Source organism: Rattus norvegicus, chromosome 1 (genome assembly GCF_021556685.1).
Source record: "Rattus norvegicus strain SHRSP/BbbUtx chromosome 1, alternate assembly SHRSP_T2T, whole genome shotgun sequence".
Classification (NCBI taxonomy): Eukaryota; Metazoa; Chordata; class Mammalia; order Rodentia; family Muridae; genus Rattus; species Rattus norvegicus.
The window spans coordinates 238,063,762-238,081,726 of record NC_141534.1 but is presented as its reverse complement, the minus strand read 5'-3'; the positions used below and the strand labels follow the sequence as shown (position 1 = coordinate 238,081,726).

General features: G+C 41.3%; 1 long non-coding RNA gene across 1 annotated transcript in view; it reads left to right on the top strand.

The window, feature by feature from the left end:
• Positions 1 to 17,086, top strand: part of LOC102555989 (uncharacterized) — a 38,519-nt gene extending 21,433 nt beyond the window's left edge. The window contains exon 3 of the long non-coding RNA XR_015648147.1: positions 16,907 to 17,086. This is a non-coding gene — a long non-coding RNA (uncharacterized LOC102555989). The remainder of the gene's footprint in view (positions 1 to 16,906) is intronic.
• The last annotated feature ends 879 nt before the right edge of the window (positions 17,087 to 17,965 follow it).

Genomic DNA, 17,965 nt, shown 5'->3' with positions numbered 1-17,965 from the left:
TATTTTACCACTTTGGCTGACAGTGCTTCCTCCCAAGTGCCTCAGACCATCTGTCAAAGACCCCAATATCAGGCATAAGAAGTCCTCTTTTGAATTGTTAGTCAGGGTTGTCCAAGAGACTCCCAAAACATTATAGGCTTTTGCTATTGCCCTTGTTTGCCCTCCAGAGATGGAAGATAAGTCCCCATGTACTGTGAACACAGGACTCAGAAGCCCTGGGCTGGACTAATCAGAGTGCCTCCTCCCTGAGGACTAGCTTTTGTGGTACCAGAAGGTACTATGCAAGCTTCTAAAAGGAGGGAATCCTACACAGATATGATATACTTAGAAACCACAACAACACTAGCATGGCCTCCATAATTTCAAAGACAGATCACAGTAACCACAAAATCTCTCTAATTGGACTGAAGACCAAGAGGGAAATCATGCCTGGTACAAGAAACCTAGCCAACATAGAAGAGAGTGAAGACTCCCAGCTCAAAGGACCAGTAAATATCTTCAACAAAATCATAGAAGAAAACTTCCCTAACCTAAAAAAAGAGATACCCATAGGCATACAAGAAGCCTACAGAACTCCAAATAGATTGGACCAGAAAAGAAACACCTCCCGTCACATAATTGTCAAAACACCAAACGCACAAAATAAAGAAAGAATATTAAAAGCAGTAAGGGAAAAAGGTCAAGTAACATATAAAGGCAGACCTATCAGAATCACACCAGACTTCTCGCCAGAAACTATGAAGGCCAGAAGATCCTGGACTGATGTCATACAGACCCTAAGAGAACACAAATGCCAGCCCAGGTTACTGTATCCTGCAAAACTCTCAATTAACATAGATGGAGAAACCAAGATATTCCATGACAAAACCAAATTTACACAATATCTTTCTACAAATCCAGCACTACAAAGGATAATAAATGGTAAAGCCCAACATAAGGAGGCAAGCTATACCCTAGAAGAAGCAAGAAACTAATCGTCTTGGCAACAAAAGAAAGAGAATGAGAGCACACAAACATAACCTCACATCCAAATATGAATATAACGAGAAGCAATAATCACTATTCCTTAATATCTCTCAACATCAATGGCCTCAACTCCCCAATAAAAAGACATAGATTAACAAACTGGATATGCAATGAGGACCCTGCATTCTGCTGCCTACAGGAAACAAACCTCAGAGACAAAGACAGACATTACCTCAGAGTGAAAGGCTGGAAAACAATTTTCCAAGCAAATGGTCAGAAGAAGCAAGCTGGAGTAGCCATTCTAATATCAAATAAAATCAATTTTCAACTAAAAGTCATCAAAAAAGATAAGGAAGGACACTTCATATTCATCAAAGGAAAAATCCATCAAGATGAACTCTCAATCCTAAATATCTATGCCCCAAATACAAGGGCACCTACATATGTAAAAGAAACCTTACTAAAGCTCAAAACACACATTGCACCTCACACAATAATAGTGGGAGATTTCAACACCCCACTCTCATCAATGGACAGATCATGGAAACAGAAATTAAACAGAGATGTAGACAGACTAAGAGAAGTCATGAGCCAAATGGACTTAACGGATATTTATAGAACATTCTATCCTAAAGCAAAAGGATATACATATACCTTCTTCTCAGCTCCTCATGGTACTTTCTCCAAAATTGACCATATAATTGGTCAAAAAACGGGCCTCAACAGGTACAGAAAGATAGAAATAATCCCATGCGTGCTATCGGACCACCACGGCCTAAAACTGGTCTTCAATAACAATCAAGGAAGAATGCCCACATATACTTGGAAATTGAACAATGCTCTACTCAATGATAACCTGGTCAAGGAAGAAATAAAGAAAGAAATTAAAAACTTTTTAGAATTTAATGAAAATGAAGATACAACATACTCAAACTTATGGGACACAATGAAAGCTGTGCTAAGAGGAAAACTCATAGCGCTGAGTGCCTGCAGAAAGAAACAGGAAAGAGCATATGTCAGCAGCTTGACAGCACATCTAAAAGCTCTAGAACAAAAAGAAGCAAATACACCCAGGAGGAGTAGAAGGCAGGAAATAATCAAACTCAGAGCTGAAATCAACCAAGTAGAAACAAAAAGGACCATAGAAAGAATCAACAGAACCAAAAGTTGGTTCTTTGAGAAAATCAACAAGATAGATAAACCCTTAGCCAGACTAACGAGAGGACACAGAGAGTGTGTCCAAATTAACAAAATCAGAAATGAAAAGGGAGACATAACTACAGATTCGGAGGAAATACAAAAAATCATCAGATCTTACTATAAAAACCTATATTCAACAAAATTTGAAAATCTTCAGGAAATGGACAATTTCCTAGACAGATACCAGGTATCGAAGTTAAATCAGGAACAGATAAACCAGTTAAACAACCCCATAACTCCTAAGGAAATAGAAGCAGTCATTAAAGGTCTCCCAACCAAAAAGAGCCCAGGTCCAGACGGGTTTAGTGCAGAATTCTATCAAACCTTCATAGAAGACCTCATACCAATATTATCCAAACTATTCCACAAAATTGAAACAGATGGAGCCCTACCGAACTCCTTCTACGAAGCCACAATTACTCTTATACCTAAACCACACAAAGACACAACAAAGAAAGAGAACTTCAGACCAATTTCCCTTATGAATATCGATGCAAAAATACTCAATAAAATTCTGGCAAACCGAATTCAAGAGCACATCAAAACAATCATCCACCATGATCAAGTAGGCTTCATCCCAGGCATGCAGGGATGGTTTAATATACGGAAAACCATCAACGTGATCCATTATATAAACAAACTGAAAGAACAGAATCACATGATCATTTCATTAGATGCTGAGAAAGCATTTGACAAAATTCAACACCCCTTCATGATAAAAGTCCTGGAAAGAATAGGAATTCAAGGCCCATACCTAAACATAGTAAAAGCCATATACAGCAAACCAGTTGCTAACATTAAACTAAATGGAGAGAAACTTGAAGCAATCCCACTAAAATCAGGGACTAGACAAGGCTGCCCACTCTCTCCCTACTTATTCAATATAGTTCTTGAAGTTCTAGCCAGAGCAATCAGACAACAAAAGGAGATCAAAGGGATACAGATCGGAAAAGAAGAGGTCAAAATATCACTATTTGCAGATGACATAATAGTATATTTAAGTGATCCCAAAAGTTCCACCAGAGAACTACTAAAGCTGATAAACAACTTCAGCAAAGTGTCAGGGTATAAAATTAACTCAAATAAATCAGTTGCCTTCCTCTATACAAAAGAGAAACAAGCCGAGAAAGAAATTAGGGAAACGACACCCTTCATAATAGACCCAAATAATATAAAGTACCTCGGTGTGATTTTAACCAAGCAAGTAAAAGATCTGTACAATAAGAACTTCAAGACACTGAGGAAAGAAATTGAAGAAGACCTCAGAAGATGGAAAGATCTCCCATGCTCATGGATTGGCAGGATTAATATAGTAAAAATGGCCATTTTACCAAAAGCAATCTACAGATTCAATGCAATCCCCATCAAAATACCAATCCAATTCTTCAAAGAGTTAGACAGAACAATTTGCAAATTCATCTGGAATAACAAAAAACCCAGGATAGCTAAAGCTATCCTCAACAATAAAAGGACTTCAGGGGGAATCACTATCCCGGAACTCAAGCAGTATTACAGAGCAATAGTGATAAAAACTGCATGGTATTGGTACAGAGACAGACAGATAGACCAATGGAATAGAATTGAAGACCCAGAAATGAACCCGCACACCTATGGTCACTTGATTTTTGACAAAGGAGCCAAAACCATCCAATGGAAAAAAGATAGCATTTTCAGCAAATGGTGCTGGTTCAACTGGAGGGCAACATGTAGAAGAATGCAGATCGATCCATGCTTATCACCCTGTACAAAGCTTAAGTCCAAGTGGATCAAGGACCTCCACATCAAACCAGACACACTCAAACTAATAGAAGAAAAACTAGGGAAGCATCTGGAACACATGGGCACTGGAAATAATTTCCTGAACAAAACACCAATGGCTTATGCTCTAAGATCAAGAATCGACAAATGGGATCTCATAAAACTGCAAAGCTTCTGTAAGGCAAAGGACACTGTGGTTAGGACAAAACGGCAACCAACAGATTGGGAAAAGATCTTTACCAATCCTACAACAGATAGAGGCCTTATATCCAAAATATACAAAGAACTCAAGAAGTTAGACCGCAGGGAAACAAATAACCCTATTAAAAAATGGGGTTCAGAGCTAAACAAACAATTCACAGCTGAGGAATGCCGAATGGCTGAGAAACACCTAAAGAAATGTTCAACATCTTTAGTCATAAGGGAAATGCAAATCAAAGCAACCCTGAGATTTCACCTCACACCAGTGAGAATGGCTATGATCAAAAACTCAGGGGACAACAGATGCTGGCGAGGATGTGGAGAAAGAGGAACACTCCTCCATTGTTGGTGGGATTGCAAACTGGTACAACCATTCTGGAAATCAGTCTGGAGGTTCCTCAGAAAATTGGACATTGAACTGCCTGAGGATCCAGCTATACCTCTCTTGGGCATATACCCAAAAGATGCCCCAACATATAAAAAAGACACGTGCTCCACTATGTTCATTGCAGCCTTATTTATAATAGCCAGAAGCTGGAAAGAACCCAGATGCCCTTCAACAGAGGAATGGATACAGAAAATGTGGTACATCTACACAATGGAATATTACTCAGCTATCAAAAACAACGACTTTATGAAATTCGTAGGCAAATGGTTAGAACTGGAAAACATCATCCTGAGTGAGCTAACCCAATCACAGAAAGACATACATGGTATGCACTCATTGATAAGTGGCTATTAGCCCAAATGCTTGAATTACCCTAGATGCCTAGAACAAATGAAACTCAAGACGGATGATCAAAATGTGAATGCTTCACTCCTTCTTTAAAAGGGGAACAAGAATACCCTTGGCAGGGAAGAGAGAGGCAAAGATTAAAACAGAGACTGAAGGAACACCCATTCAGAGCCTGCCCCACATGTGGCCCATACATATACAGCAACCCAATTAGACAAGATGGATGAAGCAAAGAAGTGCAGGCTGACAGGAGCCGGATGTAGATCGCTCCTGAGAGACACAGCCAGAATACAGCAAATACAGAGGCGAATGCCAGCAGCAAACCACTGAACTGAGAATAGGACCCCCGTTGAAGGAATCAGAGAAAGAACTGGAAGATCTTGAAGGGGCTCGAGACCCCATATGTACAACAATGCTAAGCAACCAGAGCTTCCAGGGACTAAGCCACTACCTAAAGACTATACATGGACTGACCCTGGACTCTGACCTCATAGGTAGCAATGAATATCCTAGTAAGAGCACCAGTGGAAGGGGAAGCCCTGGGTCCTGCTAAGACTGAACCCCCAGTGAACTAGACTGTTGGGGGGAGGGCGGCAATGTGGGGAGGGTTGGGAGGGGAACACCCATAAGGAAGGGGAGGGGGGAGGGGGATGTTTGCCCGGATACCGGGAAAGGGAATAACACTCGAAATGTATATAAGAAATACTCAAGTTAATAAAAAAAAAAGACACATGAAAAAAAAAAAAGAAAGAAAGAAACCTAGCCAACTACCCAGAGCGAGTGAAATAATGGATCTTGTAGGAGAACCCACAACCACCACTTTATTAAACCAACATGATCCTTAACTACATTGTAAATATTGATCTATATGCCCACAGATAAGTATAGTTCTCACCTCTTACAAAGGAAACATGTCTTTGCAACAGATAGAAACCATTACAGAACACCACAGCCAATCAAAGTGCAAAGTTGTGGAATTCATTTCCAGGTGACACATCTACAACCCCCATGCCTAAGCTCAGGGATCATTTTGGATAAGGGGCAGAAAATTGTAAGATCTCCTTTGAGATCTGGGAGCTTGCTGTGAAATTGCGTTTCCTATAAATGTCAAACACTATACCTGTAATGTTTCAACAGAATATCTACCTAAATATGAGTTGAGCAAAGTCAACACCAATAAAACATGATAAAGTGAATGGGAGAAAGTGTATGAGGCAACAGGCTTAGACAAAGAACTACAGGAAACTAAGGAATGCTGCAAGCTAGATAAGTAGTCTTTCCCAGGTAACAGGACACCAATTGGTTATGTAATATCAGATGGTCAGCCCTAAGAACATATATATCCTAGTAACATTTTACAAACTCAACATTTCATATTTATGGGTGTATATTGTGTGTATATATATATCCTATATTGTATATATATGTATATATATTACATATATAATATATAGAATAATATATATACATATATTATATATATATATATATATACACACACACACACACACACACACACACACACACACACACATATAAAACAATAGTTAAGGAAAAGAAGGCCATGACTTTGAAAGAGATCAAAGTAGGGGAGAGGTTTTTGGGATAATTGTTTTGTGCACTGTGTAAAGGTTGTCTTTGTATTGTTCAAATGTTGATTTCTATACTAGTGGAGTGCTATCTGGACCTCAGTATTGCTATTTTAATTGCTCAGCCCAACCCCAGGATCATATTTTTTAAACATTCTTTTCTGTCACTTTATGATCGGTTTACTAAAAGGCTGATGGCCTATTGCAGGCCAGGAGGAAAAAGGCAGGACATCCAGGCAGAGCTAGGAACTGTGGGAAGAATTGAGAGGCAGGAGGACTTGCTAGCCAGATACAGAGGAAGTTGGTTGAACAGGAACTGATCAAGAAGTAAGAGGCCATGTTGAAAATGTGGGCTAGAATAGAAAGGGCTAATTATGTTGTACAAGCTAGCTGGGAGCAAGCCTAAGCTACAAGGGTTAAGCTTTCATAAATAATACCAAGTCTCTGTCGGTATATGGAGCTGGGGGATTGATAAGGGGGGATATGGGAACATCTGAGGAGGGGGGAACCATGATAAACTCATATTATATTCTCAAAATATAAAAATATGTTTTTAAAATCTTCAGAGAACAAGAGATTTGTGTAGTAGGAGTCAAGGAACATGAAGTTGTCTGTGAGATTGTGTCTCCTCCAAATTTCTGAAGGACGACTGAACTTATGAAGTCTCATCAACATGGCTGCCAAAACGAGACCTGAACACTAACAGCATCAGGGACGTGCTAATGTGGAAGGGGAAGTTTGCAGGGCTCCAGCCCTAGTCAGAGATCTGTAGGTGTCTGAAGAATATTGAGAGGGGGAGACAGGGTCTGCCTGGGAAAACACTCAATTAGTTATCCAATACCAATGGGAGGGGTTGGAGGGAAGGAAAGGCAGGAAGAAAATAATGCTCGACTTTCAACAATAAATTATGACTAAAAGGACATGTCTGAGGTTTGGTAAGACACCCGTGAGGGAAAGTCTGAATACTTTTGTTTGTGAGAAAGATGAACATGTTGTCTTTTATAAATACATGAGAGAGTGGTGGTGCCTGCCAGTTATCTCTCATCAGAAAAGCTTGGGAGCCAAATGTTTAAGATTTTGAAGATTTTATGATTTTGTTTTAAATGGACTTTACTAGTTGAACATCCATGCTCTATAAACTGGAAATGGGAATCATATATCACTCTTAGGTCAAATCAAGCACTTACTTTAAGTCTTCTGAGGGAGAACAGAACAATTCAGGGTTTCTTTTCAAGTGAACAGTACACAGTTTCTGTGGTGTGGGTATAACACATCACACCTTTGATAGCAGAATAGTTAAGACAGGCCTCAGGCCTGGGCAGATGTGAGCCTCCTTGATGCCAGCCTTTCAAAATATCCTGAAAACTGTTGCCAGACAACACTCAATTGGGAAAAATCAAAAATTCTTGGTAGCTTCTATTTATTGGTGTGAACCAGGTACCCATTATACAAAAATAATTAAGGTATGCTTAAGGCACAAACACAACTAGACAGCAATAAACGAGAAATTATTTAGAAGGAGACTCCATAATACAAAACCCTTTCACCCCCAAAAACTCAATGCCAGAAACTACAGAAGATAGCCTGGGATGAGGGATGTCCAAGGTATAGATCCCAGGGCAACATTATTGTTGGCCCAGAATGGAAAGATCTATGTAGGCATTCTGGTGGGGCCTCCATGTTAAAAGTCAAAGAAAACTTAATAACTACATTTTTAGTACTGAGTGGGGTCTTATCTGCAATCATAAAATCCACGATATAGTCCTGATTTCATGGCTGACTCTCAGACAGAAGGCAGTATTTGTGCATCAGATATGACAGCCTGCAGTTCTGATGGGGTTACGTTAGGGTCGCTGTTAATAAAGACAAGAAACTCCTTCTTCGATAATGAAAACCAGGATGAGTCTTATCTCGAGATATGACTTGGAAGGTCCCAAATGGCCCACGTCCCAGGCAGCGGTGGAATCTTGATTGTCATTTGTCAGCAGGGGTGTTGACAGAGGCGAGCTGCCTGTGTCACTGCCTATCAGATATAATTGCCGAGTTTTCAGGATGTATCCCCCTTCCTGAGACTAGAGGAGGCTGAGTCTGAAATAGGAGGCTCTTAGTTTATTTACAAGTGAAAGAACAGCTGCCACACATCTGGAGCTTAGGTATAGGAAGGGAAAAAAAGACAAAACAATATATGGGGGTGGGAGTGGGGGAGGGGCATGACCTGTATCAAGAACTGTGTGGGATCACTGGGAAGGAAATGATCAAATATCCCAATAGGTCTCTGTCTCTGAAATGTGTACCTCTTATCAACATTCTTCCTCTAGAAACAGGACTCAAGTGATTTCAAGCCTGACTGGGTCATTTGTTAAATAATTAATCTGTGGTAATCCCAAAGACTGTTGTTAACAACCTAAAATGAAAAGACATTTTACAATTTTTTTTCTCGTTTTATTTTAATTCTGTACATGTGGCAGGGCAGGGGTACACACTGCCATGTTTTACAGGCAGAGGCGACAGGACAATTGATTGGGGGGCGGGGAGCTTCTCCTCTTGAGGGTCATGGAAATCAAACTCAGATCTGTCAACTGCCTTTACCCACTGAGGCATCTTGCTGGCCCCCAAACACAATTTGATTCAGTGTCTTTTCAGGAGCAGTGGGAATATTTACTGGCGATGTCAAGAGGCTTCTTAGAAAGCATTTAGTACATAGGCTAATGGTAATATTGTAAAGTAGGGGGATTCCATGGGTGAGACTCTTTGGATGTGGTCTTTTAGGAGAAGCCTCAGTGATTACATTTATATATAAAACCACAGTGGAAATGGGCAGAAGCCCCGTGTGTGGGAACTAAGGGTGGCCCAGACTAAGGATGGAGCTGGGTAGACTGGTGGTTGATGTGTCTATGAAATGGAAGGCAGTAACAGGCGAAAGACCAGACAGCGACAGGCTACTCCCAATGAGACACTAAAGCCACGACAAGGACTTAGGGGTGGGGCTACAGGGCTTTGGAGCAGAGCATTGGTGTGAACTGATAATGGCATCGTTTTTATAATTTCCTAATGTCATGCAAGAATGAATCTTAGTGTGACTCTCACAGCAGCCCCGTGAGAGGAGCACTTTTCTCTAGTTCGTCGTCCTCCTTTTCAAATAGACAGACTCATGGATATTAAGAGCTCAAATGACAAACTAAAGCCAAGTCACGCACTCTTACAGTTCCAAGCGGCCTCTTCACTCTTCCTCAGATGGGTTGTTGGCACTGAACCCAGAAAACCCCTGTCATTAACAGGGAGGACATCACCAAGACGGGGAAACTAACTTTCATCAATGCTGCACCAGTAGATAAGCAGGAAGGCAGGTCTAGGTTGTATAAATGAAGGGCAGCTTCTCCCATGATTTCAAAGGTGAAATGGCATGTCAGAATCCCCGAATACTCTTTGAAGATTGGTTCAGGAAAATGCACGTGTGACTTTTTGTGTATGTGAAGCACTTGAGAGTCGTATGCCCATGCCTCACCCCCTCCTTTACTTCACCCCTTGTTTCTTCATCCTTCCCGAGTCTCACCGATAGTCTCTTGCGTGACCACAGTGGAGTTATAGCACCAGGCCCTTCGCATCTGCACTGTACAGCATTGATCTACATCCACGGTCCGGTTTTGCACTGTAACAATGAAGTCCTTTGCAGCAGTCTCTTACCAGCCCTACGCCTGGAGCCTTTGGAGTTCTTTACTCTCCTTTAGTCTAAATGTTTTTCAGCCTTTTATAACAATAGTTAAAGTAAAAAGTAAAGCATTCTCTCAACTGAATATTTCTGTCCTTTTCCCATGAACAAAAATCATTGCTATTGTGTTTTTGAGGGTGTCATATCAGGGGATGAGGATTCCCTCTCCCCTACTGCCCGAGTAACACTAATTCTGATCACAGTGGACTTCTCTACTGTCAAGAGTCTCTTCTTCCTTCCTTCCTTCCTTCCTTCCTTCCTTCCTTCCTTCCTTCCTTCCTTCCTTCCTCCTTCCCTCTCTCCCTCCCTCCTTCCCTTCCTTCCTTTCTTTTTTTTATTAACCTTGCCATTTGTTTACATCTCAAATGATATCCCACTTCCCAGTTACCCCTCCACAAACCCCCATCCCACATCTGCCCTCTCCCCATTTCCCTTTGACTCTATGAGGGTGCTCCCCCAGCCACCCAACCTCTCCTACCCCACTGCTCTAGCACCCCTCTACTCTAGAGCATCAAGCCTCCACAGGACAAAGGGCTTCCCCTCCCATTGATGTCTGTTACATATGTATCTGGAGTCATGGATCCCTCCTGGTACACTCCTTGGTTAGTGGTCTAGTTCCTGGGAGTACTCGGTGGTCCAGCCAGTCGACATCCTGGGTTCTCTTCTTGCATTGTTAGAACTGATCAACATCTGTGCAGAGGGACTTTGAGATCATCTAAATGGTCTATGCCACACCCAACAGACTTCCCCTCCAAAGATTCATTGCTATAAAAAGGCAGTTTATATTTTTGCATATTCTTCTGGCATACTGCAATCCTACTACGTTACTCAATGTATTGATTTTTTTTTAATATTAAAACGAACTTGCATCTTTTTTAGTTAAACCCATTGTATTGAAATGTAACCCCTTTTGCTGGATTAGGTTTGCTAGAATTCAATGTATAATTGTTTTGCTCATGCTCCTTAGGGCTCCTTTGTATTTTTTTCAATGTCTTTCTTTAGTCTGGGCATCAGAATACTGACCATATGAAGCAAATTTGAGTGTATTCATAAAGTCTTCTTTGCAAGATGATAATTTTATGGAATTTAAGTCAAAAATTTTCCTCAACTGGCTGGCACAGACAAATTGGCCTAGAATTCTTATTCTTATTCATTCTCCCCTTCCCTCCTTCCTCCTCTCCCTCCTCCCCCCCTCTTCCTCCCCTTTCCGTTCTCTCCTTCCCTTTCCCTCTATTTTCTGGTGTTTTGAGTGGTTCACATTGTCACCTATGCTGTCCTTGAACTTATGTCCTTGACTCCCAGCCTCCAAAATGTTAGTCTTACAAGTGTACACCCACTCTCCTTAGTTTTATTAGTGATATGCTATCCTTTTCCTTGATTCTCTGGTCTGGCTAGACAGTTTTCTTTTTTTAATTTTTTTTAGTGGGTATTTCTTATTTACATTTCAAATGTTATTCCCTTTCCCGGTTTCCTGTCCATAAGCCCCCAACCTCTCCCCATCCCCTTCTATAAGGGTGTTCCCCACCCCATCCACCTCCCTTACCCCCCCAACTGACAATCCCCTAGACTGGGGAGGGGGTCCAACCTTGGGAAGACTAAGGACTTCTCCTTCAATTGGTGCCCAACAAGGCCATCCTTTGCTACATATGCAGTTGGAGCCATGGGTCAGTCCATGTATAGTCTTTGGGTATACAAGTTTAGACCCTGGAAGCTCTGGTTGGTTGGCATTGTTGTTCTTATGGGGTTGCAAGCTCCTTCAGCTCTTACAATCCTTCCTTTAATTCCTCCAATGGGGTCCTATTCTCAGTTCAGTGATTTGCTACTAGCATTCACCTCTGTATTTGACGTGTTCTGGCTGTGTCTCTTAGGAGAGATCTACATCCAATTCCTGTCAGCCTGCACTTCTTTGCTTCATCCATCTTATCTAGTTTGGTGGCTGTATATGTATGGGCCACATGTGGGGCAGGCTCTGAATGGCCGTTCTTTCAGTCTCTGCTCTAAACTTTGCCTCCTTATCCCCTCCTATGGATATTTTTGTTCCCCTTTTTAAGAAGGAGTGAAGCATCCACATTTTGGTCATCCTTCTTGTGAAACAACTTTTGGTTTCATTCATTTTTCTCTGCTTTTTCCGATTCCAACCTTATTGATTCTTATGATCTGTTCCTGACCTCTGTCTGGCTGCTGCACACTAACTCTTTGCTGCCTGTTTAATGTTGATGCAGAAATATTAATTTGAGCTCTTCCCTTCTCCTTACAGGTGCATCATGGCTGTCCACTTCCTTTTACATGTTCTCCTAACACTATTTTTTTCTCTTGCCTGTTTTCTCAGTTATTATTTGTTCTTTAATCTGTGAATTCTTTCTTGAACTGTATATTATTTTTAAGTACATTACTTAAATTTGAGATACATGTGGATGTTCCTAGATATTGTTCTTTCATGATTTCTAGTTTTCTAAGAACAAGGTGCATATAATATCAGTGGGTTTGAGGTTGTTGTCCCTTTTGTAGGCATGACATCAGTCCACCTCAGTTGTTCTTCTGTGAGCATTCAAATAGCGAGCATTGTGCAATTCTCTAATATTTGAGATACTTCCCAAATGCCAGGTAGGTTATAGTTTTGCAGGATTTTGTTCTATTTACACTTTAATTTATTGAGATAGAGGGATTGAAAGTCACACCTCTAGCAGTACTTATGCCCTTTGAACTCCTTTGACACATAGAGGTTGGACGCCACTGAGTATTTCAGGTTACACTTCAGATCAGGAGTCAAGAAAGCACAAGTAAACGTGCCAGGTTCTAGCGACCACTTTTCAACTTTTCCTTTGTGGGAATGGGCATCCTCCCCTTACCCCAACTGGGGATTGGCTACCCTACATTCTCCTGATCTGGGTGTGTTTTTTTAAATTTATTTTTATATTTATATTATTTTTACTTTTTATCATATTATATGTAAATTATATATTTATATTTATTATACCATGTTCTATAATCCCTGTTTCCTGCTTTACATGTGCATAAAACATCTACATTCCATTGAAATTTATGGAAGAAATGGCATGATGTCTAGACTTAGTTTCAAAATGTACAGCCAACAGACGCACACAGGCACACACAATTGTGCACGGCAGTATAGATAACTTATGTTTTGACAAAATAAAATTTAAATCTTGTTAATGGAAGATTTGTATTAATCTACTTTATATATTCTTGAAATATTTCATAATAAAAGAAAAATACTATATGTCCTTGGGAAGGTCATAAAAATACAAGCATCAGGAGCTGTGAAGAAACCCATCACATTGACAGGCAGGTTGACCCTCTGCCAACCATCTATGTGTACAATGCAGCGTTTTGGAGCAGCGTAGAAAGGCCCCATTGTAACTGCAGCAGCAACAGTAGAGGACTGGGTGGCTGGGTAGCAGAACCTTGAAGTCCTTATAAAAGAGGTCTCATTGCAACCAACAGCTTGTAGAACAGAGTTCTCAAACTACAGCATTAATAAGCACATCTCTTCCAGTTCAAAACAGTTCTCTCAAAGTGAAAAGGGCCTTACATCATACAACAAGGCAGCACTGAAGAAAATGCGTCAATAAAATATTGTTTAAACTTATTTAATTCTATAAAAGGGGTTTCTATAATGCCTCAGTGATGATCTATGGGGTGGAAATTGTGACAGGCTTTGTGAGGGCAGTCTGGTAAGATGCTTCAAAAAAGAACTGTGTGTGTCCTTGGATATCACTCTAGGAAATTAACCTTTGCATATGTTCATACATGGCCAAAATAATAACTTTCTAAAACATTACCATTAAGTCACTGTTCATAGTAGGAAAGTGCTGAAAACCACAAAATTATCTATCTTTAGATTATAAGCAACTGGGAATATCACACAATTGAAATTACAAAAATAGTTTTCATTGAAAATAATTTTTAATGGGGACCTTGAACCATGTATCATTTACATATATATACACATATAAATGTAAATATATGTGTGTATATATGTATATATATATATATATTTGAGTTTCTACAGCCATGAAGAATTATGAGTCATTTGTGAGCAAGAAAATGGATAGAACTAGAGATCACCATAAGAGGCAGTATAAACCACACTCAGAAAAAAATTATATTTGTCCCATAGGCACATGAAAATAGGAAGGGGACAACCATGTAAGGGGCAGAGTCAAAAGAAAGGAGGAAAAATCGTGAATACTGGTTTTTTTCTTTTAACACAGATGCTGCATGCTTTCTCTTATACGCAGAATCTCAATTTAAATACATACAACATTGGCATATGCCGTGTTCGACTCCTGTTGCCCTTCGCGCCCAGTTTGAAGAGGTGGTAATGAACAATCTTTTTGAGTGTTCATAATAGTTTCGTGGTTCTGGTAGTAGTGGCCATGGCAGCAGCAAGGGCAGTGGTAGCGGCTGCAGCTGTCATGGTGGAGGTTGCGGTGGCTGGCGGTGTTGGTGGAGGAGGTGGAGATAATGGCGGTGGTAGTGGTGGTGGAGGTTGATGGCGGTGGTAGCTGCGGTGGCAGCACCAGTGGTGGTGGAGGTGGTGGGAGTTTTTGAAAAGGGGGTCCTGCTTTGTAGACCACATTGGCCTCGAACTTGTGGTGACCCCTTTGCCTCAGCCTCCAAAGAGTTGGGATTCCAGGCGCAGACCACTAATAATAATACCATCATGCCTGGCCAACTCCATTTATTTTCTTTTTTGAGCATTTATTTTTTAAAACCAAAGCAGACCCTCTGGCAACCATTTCATTCTCTATGAGGGAGAAGCTACCCTAGTCTCCCAAATGGACTCCGTTCATAGACTGAGCCACACTATTATGGCTTATGCGGACCCACTAATCATATATGGAGACAGAGTGTGCTTAAATGAACCCTTCAGAGAAGAAACTCTCCACAAGGAATTTATTGACGCAACAATCTGGTATGTGTCCACTTATAGTCCCCTGCCTTGCCTGGGCTGTGTGCTCTCTGCCAATCTTGCAAAGGAGTGGAGTTAAAATCTATTCCTGGTAGCTTGAAATTGATCAATTATTCCTTCCCTGAAGTAACTTGCTGAAGACATGTATTCAGGCCAATCTGAAAATAGCACAGTCGACCTGAAGCGAAGTACACAGCCTCTTTCTAAACAAGTGGTTTTGTAATGTCTTTGTTTAGCAGCAAAAATGATGTGACAGGTACACGTTCCTGTGTGGCAGGGAGTAAGATGCGAGAACACTTTCTCCAATGGCCTGTGGACTAAGGAAACCTCTCCCTGTCACCTACAGATGTAGTGAGTGGGTACCATAGCCTGCATGTGAGATTGGAGGTCTGTGGGCACAAAGTGGGTATGTGTGGGTGGGAGGGGGCGGGGGTAAAACTCTGCTTCCAGGGATCCAAAGAGGAGTGCAAGGGGCATTTGCTCCTCCGTACATCACTATCACACATCCTGGCTGCTCCCTTCCAATGTGTTAGGTCAAGAAATAGTGACCCTTCTACCTTCTGTCCTTCTCTATCGCCGTGGATGAGTTTAAGCACTCTATTCACACTAAAGGTCTCAAGAGTTCTCCTTCTCCCAATTTCCACACAACTACTCACACCAGGGTTTCTCTCCCTAGGCATCGCTGGCCCTTCAGGGTAGATATTTCTGTTGCGGGGGATGGGGAAGGGAGCTCTTGTATGTCCTACAGGCTGTTGAGCCTCATCTTTAGACTTTCAATCCGTAGTTGTGACAGGTCAGTATCATCAGATATTACCAAATATGGGGAGTGGGGTTAGTCCTGGCTGAAAGATTTTGAGCTTTCTATAGCTTTTATCTTCTGAATATAAAGAGAAAAATGAAGGTGTGCCTGCTGAACTGTAGCCTGCTCACTTCCCCCAACATTTATCTGACCAACAGCTTGCAAAATGACAGAGGGACACGTTTGTCAGAAGGAGTCACACTTCGCCCTTCAGGGTGATTTTGTTTCAAATTATGCGTGAAGGCATGTAGGGGTTTTTATAGGATAGGGAAGTCAAGAGAGGAGGGAATGACTTTTATTTCCTGTGGGCTCTTAACTGCTAGAACTTTCCTGGCCACACAGAACTGGCCTATTGTTATAGGCCTCACCCCGTTTCTCACAGTAGTGACTAATATCACCAAGTTTGGGCTCTTATAGAAGATGGTCCCCTGGACTTCCTGATAGATTTCCTAACGCTAATGATCAGCCCTAAACACATGCACATATAGGTAACACTTACTGGACTCTGTAGGTTGCGTGCGCACACACACACACACACACACACACACACACACACACACACACAGCACCTTAAGTTCATAAGCTCAAGAGGTAAAACGAGAGGGGCTGGAGGAGGGACAGGAATGGGTAAACTGATATAAACGCTGTGTACTCTTGTATGAAATTCTTAAAAGATTAAAATAAGGATGAGGGTCCCCCCCACTTCTACGTGTTCTCAGCTCAGCACTCTTCTCCCACCTCGTCCTCTTTATTAATCTCCCTGTGTGTTTATCTAGTAGGCGTTCTGAGTACCTACCTGATGTGGCATACGTACCCGATGTGGTCTCAGTTCTCCTGGAGGGATTCCCAGTATTAACTCTGCTCACATAGCAACTTTACAGAACCTCTCTACTGGGGAGAAGTGTAGTCTGTTTGGATTCCTTTTTAAAGTCACCTTTGCATCCTGACATTTAAGAGAAAAATAATTTTGATACAACTATGATTAGCACTTACCGTGGTTTCTGTTTTGCAGGCATTTGGAACGCTGGTGATCATTGTTTGGAGTACTGTGCACTTCCACTTTACTCACCACTGAAGCCTCAGCTTATTTCCCTACGATGGCTGATAAACACCCTTGGAGAAGCACAAGAGCATGTCTGTCATTCACGTAGCCCATCCTCTGCATTGGGACATTTAAATACTTTTCATTTTAGTCTGTTATAAATCATTTTAATTTTGCTATTGCAGTTAGTTGCACTTGTATGTAGTAGATGAATGTCCTTGGGCCTGTAGCTTTTGGTAGCTGCATTCACACCAGCCCCTGAAAGCGGAGGGCACAGGCTCACACTTCCTGCTCTGCCTCACACAGCCCCGGTGCCGTCTAAAACACAGGTTCATTGCGCAAGCTGTGATGACTCCATCCAGCCATGATTAGGTGTGTTATTTCATTGAAAAATTGTTTAAAGAAAAGGTTTTAAAACACTATCTACTATCTTGGGGTTTTTTCCAAAGCCAGAATACCCAGAATATCATTTATATTTGAGTTTCATTTTTCTCTACTGGTGTGAGACCATAGGAGGATCTTGTTAGCATTATCAAGAGTGTAATCTTGGGACATTGGTTTGAGTCATCTCTGTAACATCAGGAGGATACCTTTCCTGGCAGGAGCAGTCAGAACCATTCATGGCTGGCCATTCCAGCCCTTCTAATAATATTCTAGGATTACTCCTTCCTGCTGCCTTGAAGATAGGTGTGAATCAGGTAGTTTTCTCTGGCCAATGAAAAGTGGCTCTTTTTGTAGAAGACAAAGCTATTTTAGGAGTCGCCATATTCCTTTTGTCCTCATCCATAGTCCCATGTCCTTTCAGCCTGGATCCTTAGAAAGCTCTGTGAGGAAAGCATGAACCAAAATCCCAAAGTGGCTTAGGGGAGGTGTATGGATAGGGTAAGAAGTAGATGCTCTAAGCCACCAAAACAGAGATGCTATGCAACCGGGCCTGACTGCCAACACCACGCCAGCACTGAAAGGCTAGTAGTGCCCAGAGCCTGAGTACAGGGACATTTTAATATCAGAGACTTGCAGTGCCTCTCA